The following is a 21,957-nucleotide window of genomic DNA, read 5'->3' as shown; positions in this document are numbered from 1 at the left end:
GAAATAGGGGATTTTGTAAAGGTATATGACTTCTTTTGTAGTGTTAATAATTATGACTCTGATTAGACTGTGCACTGATAGTTGTGAAATCTTGTTTTAACGTACCTCAGCAAGATTCGTGTTGTTTGCGTGGCAAAAGTGCTTCTTTGTAATTAGTAGTTCTTCTACTGACGGAATTAGTATTGGTATCGTCGTGCCCAATTATATTTTCCAAAGGTCTTGCCTTGAAAGTTGTGTGTGACATACTTTAACGTCTGTGGACGTATAATTTTAAGTTTCATGTGTTTTCTTGTGCATTAGCACAACTTTTACATGTTTCTTACTAACGTTAATAGTTTATGATAACGCATTGGTAATTCTTATATTTTTGGATGGTATTTCAACTTAAAGGGTTTCCATTGTTTATTTTGTCACACGAGCTTTGAGACAAATGATCAGACGAAATAATGTTTGATATCGGAAAAGAGATTCCTGATAAAGAAATCTAGACACATATGCTTGTGCTTTGTTCCTATTTGGCTTTTGGAATTCCTTATAGGTATACATATCTATATAATCATATATGTTGTAATATACATACCCGCTATAAGGTCAATGTATTTAACAGATTCATATTTTCAAAAACAAGTCAGATATCTGGTCATGATATTATTTAAGGAAATCTTGTCACTGATTTGACATATTATTTACCCCGTCTTATCCGGTTCGCGCCGGAGAGGTAACTTCAGTATATCCAGACAAGCTAGAGAGTCTGCTACTCTATACCCAGTTTTGCCAGAGAAAAATTTCTATTTCCCATAAATAGTATCTTTTCAAGATTTTTAAAACTGCCTCTTTTATTAGGGCTTTTATTCAGAATCAAGGAAATTTGTATTTCCATACATATCTTTATTCTGGACTAAGTAATATCAATAAACAAGAATAAATAGCAATTAAGTGCTATTGCCTGCTAATCGTCGTTCTTATGGCATACCAATATCCAGTAATTTATCTTGAAACTTATATTAGGGTCAAAATTTCTTAAGTTCAAGTCTAAATATCATCCTGAGGTTATCAGACAATATTCAGTTCCTAACTTTAGGTATTATTACAACATCTAATTGTTTAAATAAGTGGCTTAGCTTATACTAAGGCATCTTTTCTTATGTTCAAGTCTAAAATGCTATCAGATGTGCTACCAGTTAATAGCAATCTCCTAACTCTTTTATTTAAGCTTAAGTATTATTATCACAACACTTATAGGCTTAAAGTAGTGGCTCTGATACCACCTTCTGTCACGACCCCCGACCAACCCTGGACGGAATCGGGAGTCGCGAGCAGCCAAGCGGTACCGGTGGTTATTTTTGAAAAACATTGCAGCGGAATTTTCATCAGGACCGTGAATTAGGAAAAAAAATATTAGAGTTTAGAAACACCGGATTTTATTTAAATAGATGGAATAAATTCCATTTTTTTACAAAGGTAGCTTTTAATAAAAACAATATTTCTTAATTTGATTTAATTAATAAAATAAGCCACTTCTTGAAGTCTTTTAGTGCCGGATCCAATTCTTACTCCAATCTACTGTAATTACCTGAAACGCGTTTTAAAAAGGTTTTGTCAGCGGGAAATACTAAGTGAGTTCATTCAGGTTTTATAAAAACAGATTTGTTATAATTCACAGTATTAAGAGAGATTACAATGTTTCTGATATCAAACCAACTACCCACAATATTTGTCACTCGACTCATTTCGGTGACTGTGGTCATATCCCCCATTGGCTGCCCCAATGGTGACGAATATCACTAATTAGGTTCGCCCACCTAAAGTGATAACAACAGTAGTAATGTGCACAATACCCCACATACCGGCTGTAATTTGGTGATTACATAAACTTAATCACTGTAATTATAACTCTGAAAATATTTAAGATTTCATAAAACATTTTGAATAAAAGAGAATGACTCACATTATAAGCATGCAGTATTGAATTAACAAGCTTCCTGATTCAATTTCTTCTGAGAATTAGCATCTACTTTGATTGCAAGTGTATGGGTAGAGTTTAGTCTACTGATAAGCCTGATAACCTAATTTAAACTATAATGCATACGAAAACTAGGTAATTAACTAATACAGCATTTACGATAAACTCACGAGATTAAAACCCTCACAACGAATGACAAAGTGTAATCACTTAAACATCCATCGGATTCACAAAGAATGACAGAGTCTACCCCGAGTTTGGGCGGCACTCAAACATCCTGTCGGAATCACGACTAATGACAAAGGATAACACTTAAACATCCTGTCGGATAGTTTCAGTCAATCGGATATTGAATCGTAGCAGCGATCGAGTTAATACCCGGTATCGTAGCAGTACCCCAATATCTTAAATTTGAATTTTGAGTGGTGAGAATTCACTTTTGTGAATTGGTTTTGACACAGACGAATAGCTTGTGAACCAAGCTATTTATAGCCAAAAATTGACCCCCTCGCGTGACGCGAGGGGTCCCATAGGGGCGTCGCGTGACGCGGAGACCTACATTCCGTCATAGGCTTGCTACGTGCATTGATGGTTAGCTGATTCGATGAAATGATAATTTCAAATTTTGACAGCAAATTATTATGGATAATCGTCGAGTAGAGAATACCACTCCTGAGTTTTAGGGGCCCTGATCCTGATTCTAATTGTTCTGAAAATTTTAGGAGTGGTGCAGGATTACTTGGGTGTCTCAATTAGGGTTTCCTATTGGGTAAATAAAATAATAGATTTGAATTTTGATTGAGAGTTGTTTACAAAATAGAATAATATATAATAAATAATAGTTTTGGGGTAAATTACAAAAAGAGAATAAAATGGTGAGAAAAGAAAATGAACCCACTTTGTAACTTTAGGGTTCAACTAGAAAGTCTCCTGGTAGAATTTTGGGTATAACTTCTGAGCTATTAAAAAAATATATAATGCACTCGTGTTAATTATAATACCCCTAATTCAACCTTGTCCCGATGTCCCGAGATAGAATCCCAACAACTTAGTCGGGCAGAGCCCTGACATATGTTATGAGGCTCAGATCAATCAGAAAGGATAGCGGTGATCGGGAGTTACAATACTTAAAACAGAACATGGCTTTATTATTTTTATTAAATAATAAATATCTAGGGAGATAAAAGAAGTTGGCGAATTTGTTTTGAGAGAGATAGGAAGGCTGGCTAGATTCAATAGACAAATGGTGATTCTCTATTTATAGATGTCCAAGATGGGACACGTATCATTTTTATTAATGTTTGCCATACCACACGTATATCATGTATAGTTTTAAAATAAAATATTATTTTGATTTTATCTTACACGTAAGTGATTCAATTTAATTATTTTACTATTTATTTTAAATTTCAAGTGTATACGTACACTTTCTTTATCAAATGTTTAGTTTTTTTAGTTTTTTTTTTTACATTTTCATGTTATTTTATTATAAACGTATACTTTTACTATTTATATATATTTTAATTAATTTAACTGCTTTACTTATTTGGCGCTTATAACTTCTAAAGTAGGGCGTTTTAGAAAATAATAAATATGTTATTAGAACGAGAATGTTTTTGTCTACATTTGGGTCTAAGTTTCTTTAAAAATAGAGTAGGGTCAAAATACAATGTATTTTTATAATTTAATTATTATACGGTTCCTAGACCCGTTTAATTACTTTATATTTCTAATCTTCAACTTACCCGTAATATACCTTGTCTAATAATATAAGTTTATATAGACTTTTATTTTATTAATAAGGTCACCCATATACATGCCAATTTGATTAGAATAATATTTCAACCAACTATATAAAATATTGTTTAAAACTATTTGGGTTGAATATTTATAGTAAAAATAAACTAGTTACTAGTGGTTTATAAATTTAACCAAACTTATAATTCTTATATAAAAATAGGGATGTTACATACTCTCCTAGAAAACCAAACGAGGAGTAATTGGAAAAAGCAGTCAATATAAAGCTAAAAACCGACACAACTGACATTTTACCGGATAACATTGATGTCACATTTACCTCGTCTGATACTGATCATGAGTCTGAGTTGATCAAAAAGGTGGTCGATCAGGTGTTGGATACTGATGAGGAGTCCGAGTCAAAGTCTGAGTCTGGAAAGTCAAAATTGTCAGTCAACAGGGAAAATTCGTCGGTTAAACGGTCTTATAATAAAGAGTTTCTGTTATCAAAGGCAAATTTGAATGATGAAACATTTGAAGTTGTTTATACTTTGAATGGTTCTGACAAATTATATTACAACAAAGAGTTCCCAATAAGGAGTATTAAAACAGAATTAATTAACAAAACTTTCAAACTAATAGAGATTAATATTCCTGAATTGAAAGTTTTGAAAAGTTTTGAAAAATCTAAAAAATATACTTCAAGAGTTCAACAACGTCTAAACAAGAAAAAGGGTTACAATTCTGGTCCTGGTTTTCAAAAGAAACCTAATCAAAATCGTAGCTACAAAAAAAAAGGTTTAGGTTTAGTTCCACCAGAAAATCAGAAAAATGATAAAAATTCTAAAACTAAAACAGAATTTGTGTCAGGTGGAAGCTCAGATGAGGAGCAGAAGAAACCATTCTGGAGACAGTCAAACCAAGAGTTTCTGGCTGAGAAGAGAAAGAAGGGAGATGAAGTGGTGTATCAAAGAGAGACTAGAACCTGTTACAAATGCAATGAAGCTGGTCACATTGCATGGAATTGTTCAAAGAATGCAAAAACAAAACAGGGAGTTTCTCAGAAATTAAAAGAAAAAGTTGTTGATATTGAATCATCAACTGAAAAACTTAAAGTTTTTGAGAATTCAACTTACGGGGTTGGTGAATGTTCAAAGAAAAATAGGTATGAAAAGAAAGGAAAAGAAAACCAAATGTGGGTTGCTAAAAAGGTTGATGTGAATGTCGGCGATGAATCTGGTTCCACAAAGCCAGAAGAGCCACAGGTTGAAGAGAAAATTTCGGTGAATGATGATGATTTTCCATCACTGAAATTTGAGGATATTAAAAAGAAAGTTGGTAAAACAGAGATTTCAAATCAGTTTTACAATGAGAAAAAAGTTTTTGATGTCGAGAAAACATTCAACGGGAATGTTAAAAAGATTTTTGGGAAAATGTTAAATGGGAAAGCAAAGGGGGTTAAAGACTTTTACGCAACTAAAAAGGCAACATACAACCCCACTGAGCAAGAACTGAAAACCATCAAGTCTGAGAAGACTTGGATGGAAGTTTGCTTCCCATGATAGTCTTAGGACTATGCCGGAGATCCCAAGTTTATATCGTGGATCAGGAATCGGCATCTTTCTAGTAGTTGAAAAGTTTGTTTGAAAGATTTTGAATAGTGTATGAATTTTACAGGTTAAAGGACTACGCCGGAGCTTCCAGGTTGGTAATTGAGAAGCAGGAATCGGCATCTTTCTGACTAATTTGACAAGTGGTAAATAGGTTTCTGTAGATGTTTCATTCCTACAGTAAAACCTACAAGTGGTATTATTTGGTTTACTTACAAGTGGTATTTGTTGGTTATACTTTGAAGAGATTATGTTTACAAGTGATACAGAGGTTTCTGAACTGAAAATGATAAATCAGGGACATTAAGTTGTACTTGATTTACTATACATATGAGGTTGATAAACAAGGTGATGAACCATATCCCCATGCTTCACAAGTGGTAAACTTAAAAAGTGGTAAAAACAAACTTATTTTCCGGAAAAATCATTTTGATTAAAACAAACTTAAGTGTTTTGAGATCTAAATGAGAAAATGGTTTGTGAAAGGGGGAGTTCAGATTGTTTATGCCGAGTGAATGGCGATTTGAAGTGATTCGATGTCAGTTGTCAAGTTTTTGTACAGTTTGTGTTGTTTTCTATGTTTTCAAGTGGGTCAAGAGTCTAGTAGTTTTCAAATTTCTTTAATGTGTTTGCATTTTAGGGGGAGTAGAAAATTTCAGAAAATCCAAAAACATTAGAAAATTTGAAAAAGTCAAAAACATGATAAAATTCAAAAATGAGTTTTGTTGTGAAAAGAGGAAATGATAGTACATCAGTAGGCTGTCACAACATGCTAAAGAAATGTAAAGATAAAATGTGATAAATAATCTCACTGAGGATGTGCCAGTAGGTTTTTTCACACTTAGTAAATTGTGACGAGATATAAACTAAATTTCAAACTTGCTTGTTCTGTGGGTTAACACAAACTTGGATATATAGGTAACCCCTGAAATCTTGTTTGAAAGGTCCCTTATTCTGAGATACTAGGTCTTTATGCTCAGTGATATCTGGAGTATTATCCCGGGACTTCTGCTGTATGGAAGTACTGACCTAGTCCCCGGATAATGCTTTCCGCAAATGCTTGAAACATAGCATCGCCCTCAGCATGCTGATGAAACAATAAAATTGATAGTCGCTGCTGTTGAAATAAAAAGATCCTCTAAAGGGGACTCACCAAAAGTCGAAGCCGTCATCTCTCTGTGTATACGGAAGTATCGACCTGAGCTCTCACGGCCCTCGCATCTAACCCCTATACAGATATCAGCTGTGGTATACTCACCTGTAAGACTAAATATTGGGATCTGGATACAGGAGTATATTCAAGTAGTGAGACACACGAATAAGTTAGTATCTAAGACATTAATATCGTATCTCAGATCTATTGAACTTTGTGTGAAAATTTCAGTGGACCGATATACTGACAATCTAGGTGAATTGTTTAGAACTGAAAATGTGATCAAGCTTAACGGTGTTAGTAACATGTCTCATAAACTGATATGATCCTCTTACACGAACTCACAAAAATATTGATTGTAAATATTTCTTTACTGCAATACATGTTTCTTTATTACAAAATCCAAAAAGATTTTCAGTGTGTATTAGCATAAACTTTTGAAAAAGTCAAAAATATTTTCGACAACTGATATTGGAAAGCTGATTTTCAAAATTCCTAGTGCTAGACATGATGATCTTGTTGTGAGGGGGAGTGCTTCAAATTATCAAAATATAGCTGTCAAATCATCAAGTGGTTCATCATAGTTTGAGGGAGAGTTGTAATTGATGCACATGGAGTTGAGAGAGAGTTAGTGTTGGTGCTCTCAAGTTGTTAATTTTAGAAATCTAATTGCTGGGTTAAGAATGTGCAGGAATAGTCAGGTTTGATCTTGGATCAGAAGATAAAGTGTCAGGTTTTGATTCCTGAAGATTTCTGTTTGAGTCAGACTGATCGATCCTGAAAACATGTGAAGTCCAGACAAAGATCCTGAAGATGTTGCTGAAGAACAAAGGAATGCCAGCAAATCGTGAGGGGGAGTCTGTTGGTGAAGAAAAAGAAAGAAAAGCCCAGAGACTGATCAAGACTGAAGATATGAGGTCACAGCATGGTGATGTACGACTCCATCAACATCTGAGGGGGAGTCTGTTGGTGCACTGCATCTGTTGATTTCGTCTTAGATCAAGTCTTACATTGCATTGTATAGATTAGGGCTCAATATATGAGAAAATAGGAGAATGTATTGTAACGCCCCAAAACTCGAATGCTCACATTCGTCATATGAGCAACGCCCTAAAACCTTGAATTTTTATATTTATCGTATGTTCCAAATGATAAAACATGAAATAAAATGACTAGGCTATTTAGCCTAGTTAAATTATTTAGTCAAAACAAGTAATGAATGAGTTTGGTGGCAATTGTGAGGATGTGACAAAATAGAGGGGCTAAACTTGGAAAAATTGAGTTTAAGTTTTACATAATCTAGAAAACTCAGTATTGTGTGTGTGTGTTGGAGGTGTATGTCGACACCCACAAAGGAAAAAGGATAAACCCTCAAATTCAGCCCCTTTAAGTCTAAATTGAAGATGGATTCAAGTTGAGATTGATGCATGAACCCGATTTCTTGATGATCTAGTACTCACAATCATGTGGTAAGTTAAATTTTGTGTTCTAGTGATTGTTGATGAAAAGGGGTTAGAATGAATCCGTGAATTGGATTGAAATTGGAATGAATACTTGTTAATACTATTGTGTTTAAGTTGATTTATGGTAGAATTTTGAGTTATCTTGATGATTTAGGATGAAACCCATGTGCATGAGTATGAAGATGATTATGATGAATATGTAGATGTGAAATTGTATTGTGTTAATGCATAAGATGTTATATGATAAACAAGATGTAGAATTAATGACAATATGATTTCGTTTGAATGTAATGGTTCATGAGATGAATTTGGGAAGAACATGCTTAAACCACTTGTACACTATGCTTGGAAAGTAGTTCGCACACCAAGTGTTTGATGAAATGCCTAGTATAGGTTAGTATGTGTTATCACTTGTATGGAATGCTAATTAAATAGTAATGAAGGTGATCATGTATTATAAGTATGAAAAGTGCTTAGTTATGATGTTGTGTACAAAATGCATGCTACGTGTATCGAGTAACAAAGCTGATTAGAATTAAAATTTGTTGCGCAACAATTTTGCAAAAATCATATAAAATCATAGGAAGGACCTGTGAGGTCGAGCCTTATATGCTCAAAAAGCTATTTAAACATATTACGTTTTGTGTTTGAACATGTTTGATGAATTCGGATGTTAAACAGGCCAAAACAGTGCCCAAAGTCGGCAATACTGTTTTGACAGCAAGCTGTTTGGAAGCATTTCAGCTTCTGTGCTGATTTTGTAAAAATCATATAAAATCATAGGAACGTCCGATTGTTACGATCTTTATATGCTTAGAAAGGTCTCTGAGTGTAGATCATTTCATATTTGAACATGAAGAACTGAATCAGAAGATAAATGGGTTAAAATGTGTCGTGAACAGCTGCTGCGCAGAAAGTTGTTGCACATTTTTAGTATAAATATTACGTAAAAATAGTTGTATTGTTATGCACACTTGTGTGAATCATGAACTACTGATTTTAATAAATTATTAGTAAGTTATTTGATTGTTTTAAGTGTCTAAAACACTTACCAACTAGTTTATGCATATAATTGCACCAACGGGTCGAAACGGGTTGTTGATAGAAAATAGTAGAATGGATGTGTAAAAACCAAGGTGTTAAGAAATGGTATGAAATGTTAAACGTGTGAAACAAGTTGCCTAACTTAGAAAATGTTATCATTCTAAGTATGGAATTTTGAAAGAATAATGAACATGATGTAAATACATAATTGTGCATGCTAGAAGCTCATGTATGACTTTTTGTGATGATGGAATGATAAATTGTTAGATTGATTAGCATTGTAGTATTATGATACATGTTGAACTCGTTAAGCGATTGACACGTGAATAGAAGTGTGATTAGTGATGCGTATGATTATGTATACTAACTATTGAATGGATGTAATGGAATGAGATAATAGGAACGTGTCAAGGAGAGCTCAAGCATAGGAGGATAACGGGTCAAGATAAGGCAAGGTGACAAATACACTTATTGGAGTACTCAAGGTAAGTGATTCCGATTTCACTTCTTAGCTTGTTTAAATAAGGTAGTGTTCTAGATAATTGGGTATGTTACGAACTCAATATGGATTTGGTTGAATGAAAACGATGGTTCTCGCTAAATAGATCGAATGGGTCAAATAAGGTATTATTGTCATAACATAATGAAGTATAAGTAAGTTCCGAACCTCTTTTGAGTATTTAGAAAGATTTGTTAATTTTGTCATATGTTGCGAATAGTGAGATATGTAAGAACGTAAGATCAAATGAAGTTCTAAGTTTAGTTTTGTGGTGATGGGTCAAAAATGTTAACTAAGTCGGAAAGTGTGTAATAAAGATCAAACGGGTCAAAACTAGGAAACGGGGTAAGGTGAGGTTTCGGCCATTAAGGCATGGGGAAAGTATTGGTATGATTTGGGACCTTGAAAGGATGTTACCATACGTTTGGAACGCTCGTGGTGCAAGTATAATCGATCCCGATAGCCAAAAAGTAGAAATTAGCGTCTGGGATGCAGAAGGGGCGTCGCCGACGTCCCAAAGGACCGTCGGTGATGGTGCTTGGGTGGTTCTGTGCTTACGACGTCTTAATTTCCTGTCTACGGACTTCTTTCCCGACGGACAAAATTAGTGGGCGTCACCGACGGCCTGGTGAGGCGTCGGCGTCGGCGACGGTGCCTCCGTTTCCTGCTTTCTGTTTTCGCCATGTAGCGCTCTCGGTTGAACTCATTTCCGTCCGGGTGCTCCGTAAAGACTCCGTAAGCCTTGTTAGGCATAAGAAAGCACTAACCTTATTAAAATAGATAGCTATGCACTCAAGTTCATGTAAAAGTGCGTATCTTATAAATAATTAAATGGTGAAAGGAAATGTGTTAGAACAGTTTATACGGATAAAATGATAAAACTTGTTCATAAGAATGCTTACTTGTGAATTATTACATATGTTTATAATACAATAGTAGGAGGTGGTTAAGGGAATATGACTTTAATTGCACGTGTTATATGTATTTTGGCATACAAGGACATGTACGATACACATAGGTATGAATACATGATTTTAAGTATATTTGAATATATGTAGGGATGTAAACGTGTACGGTTGTAAGTATGTACGTGTGTATGTACGTGCGAATGCATAATTTAGATGTATTGAGAATTAACGTTACTAACGACACACTTGAGTTTAGAATATAATGCAGGAATGAGAATGACGGATCCTTATGAAGTTGAAGCTGAACTTGGAACGAGAGATTTCAAGAGAATAGTCGAATGCTACACGGAAGTTAATTGCGTGAGACTAGTGTCGTATGAGGTTGTCAATGTCTAATGATTTAGTTGTATGTGATGTTCACAGGTACCACATGGATTCCTTCTTCTACTAACGAAGCTGAGCGGACGTAGATCGAGTCAAGAGCAAGGGTTGTATGGAAAGAACGGTCAAATAGTTCGAAATATGTATTGCTTTGAAGCGTCAATACAATGTGAATATTGTAAAACCCTTCCAGTAAATGTTTAATAAATTGCATCTGAACTTTTATGTTAGAAATATGTTTATTAAAGAAAGAAATTTTAAGGCTCGTATTTCCGCTGCGTCGATTTAAAAATATTACGTGGTAGGGTCTTACAAGTTGGTATCAGAGCCATGGTTTGAGGGAAATCAAGTACGAGGAGGTAAGTACTTGAACTCAAACCCGTGTGCTCTGTGAATAGTGACCGTACAATCCGAGACTCGATCAAGACAGAAAGGTAAAACTTGATACAAGTAAGTATATGTGTAATGATACTAATAATGATGGATGTATTAAGGTGAACATGCATGGACAACGAGGATGTTACACAGTCGCGGACTAGCAAGGAAGTGAAGGCAAGTAATAAAGCAAGCATTGAATCTCAGGTACACGAAGTTTGAAAAAAAAAATTTGTATGTACCGATAGGTAGTATATTTTAAGGATTCGAATAAAGCCTTAGAAGGATTTAAATAAATGATTCACGAATTGAAGATGGTTTTCCCGGATATAAGAAGATGATTCCCCTGATGACTCGAGGCTAGTATGTGGATTGCGCACCTGGCCAGTGCGCAAGAAGCATAGGAAGCTCGAGAAAACATGAGAATTATCCCACTTATGCCTGGTCAAACTAGTGAAAGTAGGGTCCAATGATTCTTAAAGGATTGGACCAAATGTAAGAAAGAAAGATAAAAATGAAAAGTTTAAGAATGTGATTCAGACTTAAGAAAGAAGGGTGGGTACACCACTAGAAATAGAACGCAGAATGTCGTGACGAGACGCGATGCATGAAATAGAATATGGAATGAAGTATTGGGACGCAACACCTGAAGTTTAATGTAAAAGACTGATGCTAAAACATATCATAAGAAATAAAATGGTAAATGATACGATGAAAGAATGAAAGATATGAATGCAATGCGCCAATGCTTGAATCCGCGAGACGGATTCAAGGAAAGAAAGACATGAATGCAATGTTTGAATCCGCGAGACGGATTCAAAGAACGAAAGATATGAATGCAATGCTTGAATCCGCGAGACGGATTCAAGGAAAGAAAGGCATGAATGCAATGTTTGAATCCGCGAGACGGATTCAAAAAACGAAAGATATGAATGCATTGCTTGAATCCGCGAGACGGATTCAAGGAAAGAAAGGCATGAATGAAATGTTTGAATCTGCCAGACGGATTCAAAGAATGAAAAATGTGAATGCAATATTTGAACCCGTAAGACGGATTCAAAACATAGAAGGTACGAAAGGTATGAATAATGTGTTCGAATCCGCGAAACGGAATTAAGATATAAAGACAAAACTAATCTACATAAGAAGAAGTCGATAGTTTGACCATGTTTGAGTCAAACAAGTCATATAAGTAAATGTAAAGCAAATGAACAAAAGAATGATAGGAATGAAAATATCCGAACGTGTAAGTAATTACGGACCAAACAAGTAAATATTCCTTAAGTGATATGATTCAAAATATGTTTAAACTTTCATAAACATATGAATATATTTATGCAAATGCGTTGCATGCAAGAATGGTCGAAGGGATAAATGGGTCATACGGGCCAGATGGCGATCGCCATTTGAACTCGGTAGTAAATGTTTTGATATGTTAAGTTTTGTACTCATAGGTAAGCTCGACGAATGGACACGCAATGCCACCAAACGGGAAGGAATGATCATCGTAAGATAAAGATAACGAATCAATGGAATCTACTTCCGCCAGGTATGTGCAAAAAGGGTTGTAACTTTAATAGGAGGTTATGACTCGACTAGAGATGGGTGTGGCATAAACGCATAAGCTAACCTCTTCTATGGATATGAAAGTAATTAGTAGGAACATTAGTGATGGAATGTTGTGGTTCGCACAAGGTGAACGAAATAAAATAATAAATACCTAAAGGCAATGACGACCCCGAAACGAATTTTGGTAATATGTGTATTTACGCGGTTTAAAATTACCATGTGCCAACAAAAGTACTCAGAAAGAATGCCAATCACAGAATACCGAAGTAAACTCACGATAGGTACCCCTGTGGCTAACGTTAGGATGAAATAACTTGTATGGTACATGTGTGAGATGGAAATTATTTGATTCACTATGATTGGTTAATGTATGAAAGTCTGATGCTTTATTAAGAAGGCAAGAACAAGACCTATACGAATGGCTATGCATGAATATTACCTCTCTAACGAGTTACAAGTGTTTTCGTGTTACAGTAAGCATTTTGAATGAACTAATTTAAAAGTAAGGATAGAATTGGTCTAATAGGAACGAGAAAGGTTTCGGGGACAAAACCTTCTTTAAGGGGGGTAGACTTGTAACGCCCCAAAACTCGAATGCTCACATTCGTCATATGAGTAACGCCCTAAAACCTTGAATTTTTATATTTGTCGTATGTTCCAAATGATAAAACATGAAATAAAATGACTAGGCTATTTAGCCTAGTTAAATTATTTAGTCAAAACAAGTAATGAATGAGTTTGGTGGCAATTGTGAGGATGTGACAAAATAGAGGGGCTAAACTTGGAAAAATTGAGTTTAAGTTTTACATAATCTAGAAAACTCAGTATTGTGTGTGTGTGTGTGTTGGAGGTGTATGTCGACACCCACAAAGGAAAAAGGAGAAACCCTCACATTCAGCCCCTTTAAGTCTAAATTGAAGATGGATTCAAGTTGAGATTGATGCATGAACCCGATTTCTTGATGATCTAGTACTCACAATCATGTGGTAAGTTAAATTTTGTGTTCTAGTGATTGTTGATGAAAAGGGGATAGAATGAATCCGTGAATTGGATTGAAATTGGAATGAATACTTGTTAATACTATTGTGTTTAAGTTGATTTATGGTAGAATTTTGAGTTATCTTGATGATTTAGGATGAAACCCATGTGCATGAGTATGAAGATGATTATGATGAATATGTAGATGTGAAATTGTATTGTGTTAATGCATAAGATGTTATATGATAAACAAGATGTAGAATTAATGACAATATGATTTCGTTTGAATGTAATGGTTCATGAGATGAATTTGGGAAGAACATGCTTAAACCACTTGTACACTATGCTTGGAAAGTAGTTCGCACACCAAATGTTTGATAAAATGCCTAGTATAGGTTAGTATGTGTTATCACTTGTATGGAATGCTAATTAAATAGTAATGAAGGTGATCATGTATTATAAGTATGAAAAGTGCTTAGTTATGATGTTGTGTACAAAATGCATGCTACGTGTATCGAGTAACAAAGCTGATTAGAATTAAAATTTGTTGCGCAACAATTTTGCAAAAATCATATAAAATCATAGGAAGGACCTGTGAGGTCGAGCCTTATATGCACAAAAAGCTATTTAAACATACTACGTTTTGTGTTTGAACATGTTTGATGAATTCGGATGTTAAACAGGCCAAAACAGTGCCCAAAGTCGGCAATACTGTTTTGACAGCAAGCTGTTTGGAAGCATTTCAGCTTCTGTGCTGATTTTGTAAAAATCATATAAAATCATAGGAACGTCCGATTTTTACGATCTTTATATGCTTAGAAAGGTCTCTGAGTGTAGATCATTTCATATTTGAACATGAAGAACTGAATCAGAAGATAAATGGGTTAAAATGTGTCGTGAACAGCTGCTGCGCAGAAAGTTGCTGCACATTTTTAGTATAAATATTACGTAAAAATAGTTGTATTGTTATGCACACTTGTATGAATCATGAACTACTGATTTTAATAAATTATTAGTAAGTTATTTGATTGTTTTAAGTGTCTAAAAAACTTACCAACTAGTTTATGCATATAATTGCACCAACGGGTCGAAACGGGTTGTTGATAGAAAATAGTAGAATGGATGTGTAAAAACCAAGGTGTTAAGAAATGGTATGAAATGTTTAACGTATGAAACAAGTTGCCTAACTTAGAAAATGTTATCATTCTAAGTATGGAATTTTGAAAGAATAATGAACATGATGTAAATACATAATTGTGCATGCTAGAAGCTCATGTATGACTTTTTGTGATGATGGAATGATAAATTGTTAGATTGATTAGCATTGTAGTATTATGATACATGTTGAACTCGTTAAGCGATTGACACGTGAATAGAAGTGTGATTAGTGATGCGTATGATTATGTATACTAACTATTGAATGAATGTAATGGAATGAGATAATAGGAACGTGTCAAGGAGAGCTCAAGCATAGGAGGATAACGGGTCAAGATAAGGCAAGGTGACAAATACACTTATTGGAGTACTCAAGGTAAGTGATTCCGATTTCACTTCTTAGCTTGTTTAAATAAGGTAGTGTTCTAGATAATTGGGTATGTTACGAACTCAATATGGATTTGGTTGAATGAAAACGATGGTTCTCGCTAAATAGATCGAATGGGTCAAATAAGGTATTATTGTCATAACATCATGAAGTATAAGTAAGTTCCGAACCTCTTTTCAGTATTTAGAAAGATTTGTTAATTTTGTCATATGTTGCGAATAGTGAGATATGTAAGAACGTAAGATCAAATGAAGTTCTAAGTTTAGTTTTGTGGTGATGGGTCAAAAATGTTAACTAAGTCGGAAAGTGTGTAATAAAGATCAAACGGGTCAAAACTAGGAAACGGGGTAAGGTGAGGTTTCGGCCATTAAGGCATGGGGAAAGTATTGGTATGATTTGGGACCTTGAAAGGATGTTACCATACGTTTGGAACGCTCGTGGTGCAAGTATAATCGACCCCGATAGCCAAAAAGTAGAAATTAGCGTCTGGGATGCAGAAGGGGCGTCGCCGACGTCCCAAAGGACCGTCGGTGACGGTGCTTGGGTGGTTCTGTGCTTACGACGTCTTAATTTCCTGTCTACGGACTTCTTTCCCGACGGACAAAATTAGTGGGCGTCGCCGACGGCCTGGTGAGGCGTCGGCGACGGTGCCTCCGTTTCCTGCTTTCTGTTTTCACCATGTAGCGCTCTCGGTTGAACTCATTTCTGTCCGGGTGCTCCGTAAAGACTCCGTAAGCCTTGTTAGGCATAAGAAAGCACTAACCTTATTAAAATAGATAGCTATGCACTCAAGTTCATGTAAAAGTGCGTATCTTATAAATAATTAAATGGTGAAAGGAAATGTGTTAGAATAGTTTATACGGATAAAATGATAAAACTTGTTCATAAGAATGCTTACTTGTGAATTATTACGTATGTTTATAATACAATAGTAGGAGGTGGTTAAGGGAATATGACTTTAATTGCACGTGTTATATGTATTTTGGCATACAAGGACATGTACGATACACATAGGTATGAATACATGATTGTAAGTATATTTGGATATATGTAGGGATGTAAACGTGTACGGTTGTAAGTATGTACGTGTGTATGTACATGCGAATGCATAATTTAGATGTATTGAGAATTAACGTTACTAACGACACACTTGAGTTTAGAATATAATGCAGGAATGAGAATGACGGATCCTTATGAAGTTGAAGCTGAACTCGGAACGAGAGATTTCAAGAGAATAGTCGAATGCTATACGGAAGTTAATTGCGTGAGACTAGTGTCGTATGAGGTTGTCAATGTCTAATGATTTAGTTGTATGTGATGTTCACAGGTACCACATGGATTCCTTCTTCTACTAACGAAGCTGAGCGGACGTAGATCGAGTCAAGAGCAAGGGTTGTACGGAAAGAACGGTCAAATAGTTCGAAATATGTATTGCTTTGAAGCGTCAATACAATGTGAATATTGTAAAACCCTTCCAGTAAATGTTTAATAAATTGCATCTGAACTTTTATGTTAGAAATATGTTTATTAAATAAAGAAATTTTAAGGCTCGTATTTCCGCTGCGTCGATTTAAAAATATTACGTGGTAGGGTCTTACATGTATGTGTTTTAGGAAGAGATTTCGCTTGTAGAGACATATGCTAGAGGTTCCGCTTGAATGTCAAGTGAGAAGTTTCGCTTATGTGAACATGTCACTTGAAGCGAAACCTGTTCACTATAAATACTCTATAAGCGAAATCATTTGTAACTTTGTCCAATTCCATACCGAGGTGCTGCCGGTGTGACGTTTGAGCTGTAAACATAGTTAAATCAATAAAACAGTTGATTATAGTGAAGAACAAGCTATTTCTACCTACGTTTCTTGTTATTCCGCACCTGAAACATAGGAGAACGCCTCTGAACGACTCTTTCGGGTCAAGTCACGATCCTACATGTTTCACCAATTTTTATTGGCCGACGACTCCATATGATATATCAGTGATTTGAAATGTGAAGAACCAAAAAATCGAGTTGAGGCCGGAGCCTGTAATCGAAGGTTTGGGTCTTGTAAAAAGCTAGGAAAAGGTTCCTGCAAAACAGAAAACCGTTAGGCTTGCCGCAGAGATGGGAGGGCCTCTCTGCGACCACCCTCCGGCGTGAGGATAAGTATTTGTATAGAGAGAGAAAATAGAGAGAGAAAGTAAGGACGGAGGTTCAGAAAATCGTACTTGGCGTTGTACTTTGGCGAGGTATTTATAGTGGTCAACTGGGATGACGTCATTCGGCCAGACGCACTTGAATGGTGGCTCGTCTCCGGAGTTATGTGGGGGACATAGCTGATATTTTTATTTGGATATGGAGCGGACATGTTTGGACGCTCGTCCTTAGTGGGTAATATCCGGCCTCGGATATGTATCTTCAAGTCCCCTAGTTTGTTAAGTCTTGGTGAAGACTTTAACAAAATGTTGCTTCCAGTTTTGTCTTATTCGGGTGACGTGTCGCTTGTTGGAGTGGTCTGAATTGATGTGGTGTGATTTTGAATTGGTGATGACGTGGCGTGGACGATTTTTGTGATTCGACCGTCAGTCACCCACCCGTGACAGCTGTAAACCCCTTTGTTGAAGTGACGTTTTGATTTGACTCCCCCAAACCAACTTATTACCCCTATAAATTCATCTTTCACTTTTTCATTTTTACTTTTTTCTTCTCATTTTCCTTCTTTCCCTGTTATCCTCTTCTCTTTTAGTCTCTTCTTCTTCAAGGTAAGGTGCGTCTCATTTTCCATTATGGCACCTGGTAAAGACAATATGTCAGAGAGTGTGAGCGTGCTTACTCAACGCCAGTTGAATAAGTTCGTCCGTGAATACAGCATTCCTTTAGATTTGAACCCGGTTCTGTCCTCGAAATACGAAACTATTTATCCCTTTCGCCAGGGGAAGTTTCCTCTCTATACCCGTGTTTGCAATTTTGCAAACTATCGGGTTCCGTTTTCCAGGTTTTTGATAAGGGTGCTTCAATTCTTTCGGGTTCACATTAGTCAAGTGAATCCGTTCGGCCTAAGCCGTGTGAATCATTTTGAAATCTCGTGTAGGGCTCTGGACCAAAAACCGGACTTGAACGTCTTTCGGTATTTTTACGAGTTCATTACTGCGGGGGACTGGTATACGTTCGCCCATCGAAAGGGCATTCCCCCTCCTTCGTCCGACGAACGGTCCAGTCTAAAGAATTAGAAAAATAATTTTCTTTGGCTGGATGATCGTTGTCTTCCGGAGGACATGAGATGGCAGTTTAAAGACCAGACGATGTCCTTCGATCTTGGTGAAGACTTCGTCTTTGACCAAGAACTTGCCCGCTCCCTGATAGAGCACAAGTCCCCGATCCGTCCCCTTCATGAGCATTTTCTGTTGTTAGGTCGAGTTTGTTTTCAGTGGAGCCAAGGGGATAGGGTTTGGCCGGTCATCCGTAGGAAACGTGATCGTAAGTTCCGGCCCTTTTCCTCCCCTTTGGCATTTTCTTTTTGTTTGACTGACTCGTTTTTTCTTGAAAATGCAGGTACCATCATGTCTCTCTTGGATGCTCTGAAGGTTCCAAGTTTTGACGTTTTCGACTTTGATCTGGAAGATCAGGGGGAGGGGGAAGTTCCCCTCATGAAACAAGTGGCTCCTTCGGCCCAGGAGATTCGGCCTGTCCTTCCACAGGATGCTCCTGGACACACTGTTGCGGAGATTACTTCCTCCCTTCTACAAGGTGCACTCGACCAAGATACAGCGGAAACTACTTCTTTTCCTTTATCTTCAAAAGGTGCTGCTGGTTCCTCCGGCTCCCAAGCTGGCAAGAAATCAAATCTTGATGACGTGGACAGCGACCCGGAGGTCCACAGTTTGGATGAAGCCCTTCGTCACCGACCTTCTTTGCAAATCCGTTCTTCTGATGCTCTTCTGATGCCAAGGTTAAAGAAAGGTAAGCAAGGTTCTTCTCATTCGGGTAGTGATGTAATGGTTGAGTTGGACGAACATCTCACAGGCGGGAAGTTTTCAAGGGAGGAAGCTGCCTTAGCACTCTCCAAACCTACCCCAGTATTCTCTGGTGGTTTCCTTCCGGTCAACGAGGTGGAAGGTATGGATGTTGAAAACCCGGAGGTGTCTAGTAAAGGGGCTGGAAAAACTTCTGGTGAGCACAAGGTGGTGACTTTTTCAGGTACGACTTTGGGTTCATCCTTGGGTCCGGACTGTTTTATTGGTGAGGAAGAAGACCAAGTGTCCTCTCACCCTCCCTCTTGGTTCGGACCTGAGTTGATGTCATTCTTTCGGTATGCAGATGTATTTTCAGAAGATATGGAGATCGACCCCGCAACGTCCGAAGATAAGTTTGTTCCGGATTGGGACATTCGGAATAAAGACTCCGTGATGGATGAGCTAGTTGCAAGGACTTTCTTATTTAATATTAGTACTCCGATCGATCATGCTAGGAGCCGGAAGATGAAGAGCCAAGATCTGGGTGTTGCTGTTTTGTCCAACCAAGCTCAGTTGAACATTTTTGTGACGGAGCTCTATCGGCGATGGGTAGAATCGGAGTCGGTGAGAGAAGACTTAGAGAAGGAGGTTCGATCTTTGAAACGCAAGATCCAAAAGACACCGGAGACGGAGAAGAAAGTTGCTCAGCTGACTACTGAGCTTCTGACTCATCAAGAAAAAATCAAGTCTTTAACTATTCAAACCAATCTTCCCAAGCCGCTGCTGCCTCTGCTGCCGAGGAGAGGGATCGGGTTAATACGGAATTGAAAATTTTTTCAGAGTCCATGAAAAAGAAGGACGAAGAACATAAGTCGGTGTTGGCGAAGATGGAGGAATCCTTTAACAATGCCCGCTTAGCATATGCGAACATGATGGCTGGTACGTGTCCTTTTCGACTATAATTTCTTTTTTGCATTATTATTTCTAACACTTTATGTAGAGCGGGATGTGCTAAAATCAGGGGAAGCCGACATGAAATCCCAAATCGAAGAAATGAAGTGTAATCATGAATCCGAGATTGGAGGAATAAAGAAAGAGAATGCTGCTTTAAAAGCTTCGGTTGATGATCTTCATGCTACGAAGACATGGCTTCTTTCGGAGGGTGCACGACTTCTGGCCAAGAACATACATAAGGGTCGGGAGATGACCGCCGCCATGGCCACTGTGAACAATGCGATGAGTGCGGTTGGTGTTAATTCTGGTCTTCATAGCGGTTATCTTCATGTCTTAAAGTTGAAGACTCCCTACTCTGAGGTCCCGCTCTTGAACCGTAATGCTGCGGAGGAACTGAATACGGCTGTTGCATGCTTTGACTCTCTTACCTTTCCGGTGGTTGAAGATCTCCCCAAGTTAGCTGACGCACCGTTGTTCAAGATAAAAGAGGCTTTAACTTTTGCAAGTAGTGAATCTTCGGAGAAGTAAGGTGGACATGCCCGACCTCTTGGGGTATGCACCTTGGCAGCTTTTAGTTTGTTTGGATTGTGATTTTTTCTTTTGAATAGTGAACATGTTTGGTACTTTGGGGTAGGTACTTCGTTCTGACTTTTAATGATGTTTTTACTTGACAATTATCTTTTGTAAATGGTTTTAATATCATTCCGGTCGTATATATCCGGTTATTTTGATGTAGCTATTTTTGTGCATGCGTCCATGTTTTGATGCGTACATTTTTGAATTTTTTAGAACGTTCTCAGTTAGGTGCGGATCCGTCTTGTGTTTTGTTTTTAGGATAATTTTTAAGTGAGGGAAATTCGAACGATACCAGTTCGTCCTTTCCTTTTAGGGTTAGTTCCCTGACTTCGGCCGACGGTTGTTTATAAGTTGCAACTTTGTTGATAGAAATTTTATGACATTCTATTTAATTGATCCGGAGTTAAATTTCTCCGGCAAGCACAAAGTAAAAACATTTTAAACAGTCCGCAGGTAAAACCCTCTGCGGTTCTTGGAATTATACTACTGCTCGGTGCGGGTAAAAACATCCGCATTACAAGGAAACCAAAAGTGACGGAGCTCGTAGCTTCCGTTTTACAAATTTATTTCGATACATAAAATTTTTTCAAAGAAAACACTTCTTAAGGTGCGCTCCGTTCCAAGTGCGAGGAACGGAGGTTCCATCCATTTTACTCAAAGTGTATGCACCGTCTTTTCCTGCTGTCTTGATCTGGTAGGGACCTTCCCACTTGGGAGCCATTTTTCCTGTTCCCTCAGCCAAACTTGCTTCGTTACTTCGCATAACATAGTCTCCAACCTTGAACCGGACCTCCTTTACTTCAGAGTTGTAGTGTTTTTCCAACTCTTTTTTATATTTTGCCTCCCGGATGGCCGCAAGTTCTCTCCTTTCCTCGGCTAAATCAAGATTTAGGCAGAGTTCTTGTTCATTCTCTTCTTGGCTCTGTTGCATACGAGGCATGGGTATCCCTACTTCTGCGGGAATGACTGCTTCGGTACCGTACGTCAAGCTGAAGGGAGTTTCCTTGTTGCTTGTCTTTGGCATTGTCCGGTGAGCCCACAGAACATGCGAGAGCTCATCCGCCCATGAAACGCCTTCCTTCCCCAGGCGCTTTTTAATTCCTTCCACAATGCTGTGGTTGGCTCTTTCTACTTGCCCATTAGCCTGAGGATGGGCAACCGAAGCAAAATTTTGCTCAATGTGCATTCTTTGGCACCATGTTTTGAACGGTTTTTCCGCAAACTGCTTTCCGTTGTCACTTACTATACAAAGTGGCATTCCGAATCTGCAC

General features: G+C 37.2%; 1 long non-coding RNA gene across 1 annotated transcript; it reads left to right on the top strand.

Annotated features, from left to right (window-relative positions):
• The first annotated feature begins 7,779 nt into the window (after positions 1-7,779).
• LOC110929516 lies at positions 7,780-16,727 on the top strand. The gene is made up of 4 exons (XR_004889365.1): positions 7,780-7,932; positions 9,371-11,340; positions 12,588-13,688; positions 15,127-16,727. It is a non-coding gene; the product is annotated as an uncharacterized LOC110929516 (long non-coding RNA).
• The last annotated feature ends 5,230 nt before the right edge of the window (positions 16,728-21,957 follow it).

Source organism: Helianthus annuus, chromosome 3 (genome assembly GCF_002127325.2).
Source record: "Helianthus annuus cultivar XRQ/B chromosome 3, HanXRQr2.0-SUNRISE, whole genome shotgun sequence".
NCBI lineage: Eukaryota > Viridiplantae > Streptophyta > Magnoliopsida > Asterales > Asteraceae > Helianthus > Helianthus annuus.
Note: the sequence above shows the minus strand (reverse complement) of the source record. Positions and strands in the feature narration are given on the sequence as shown.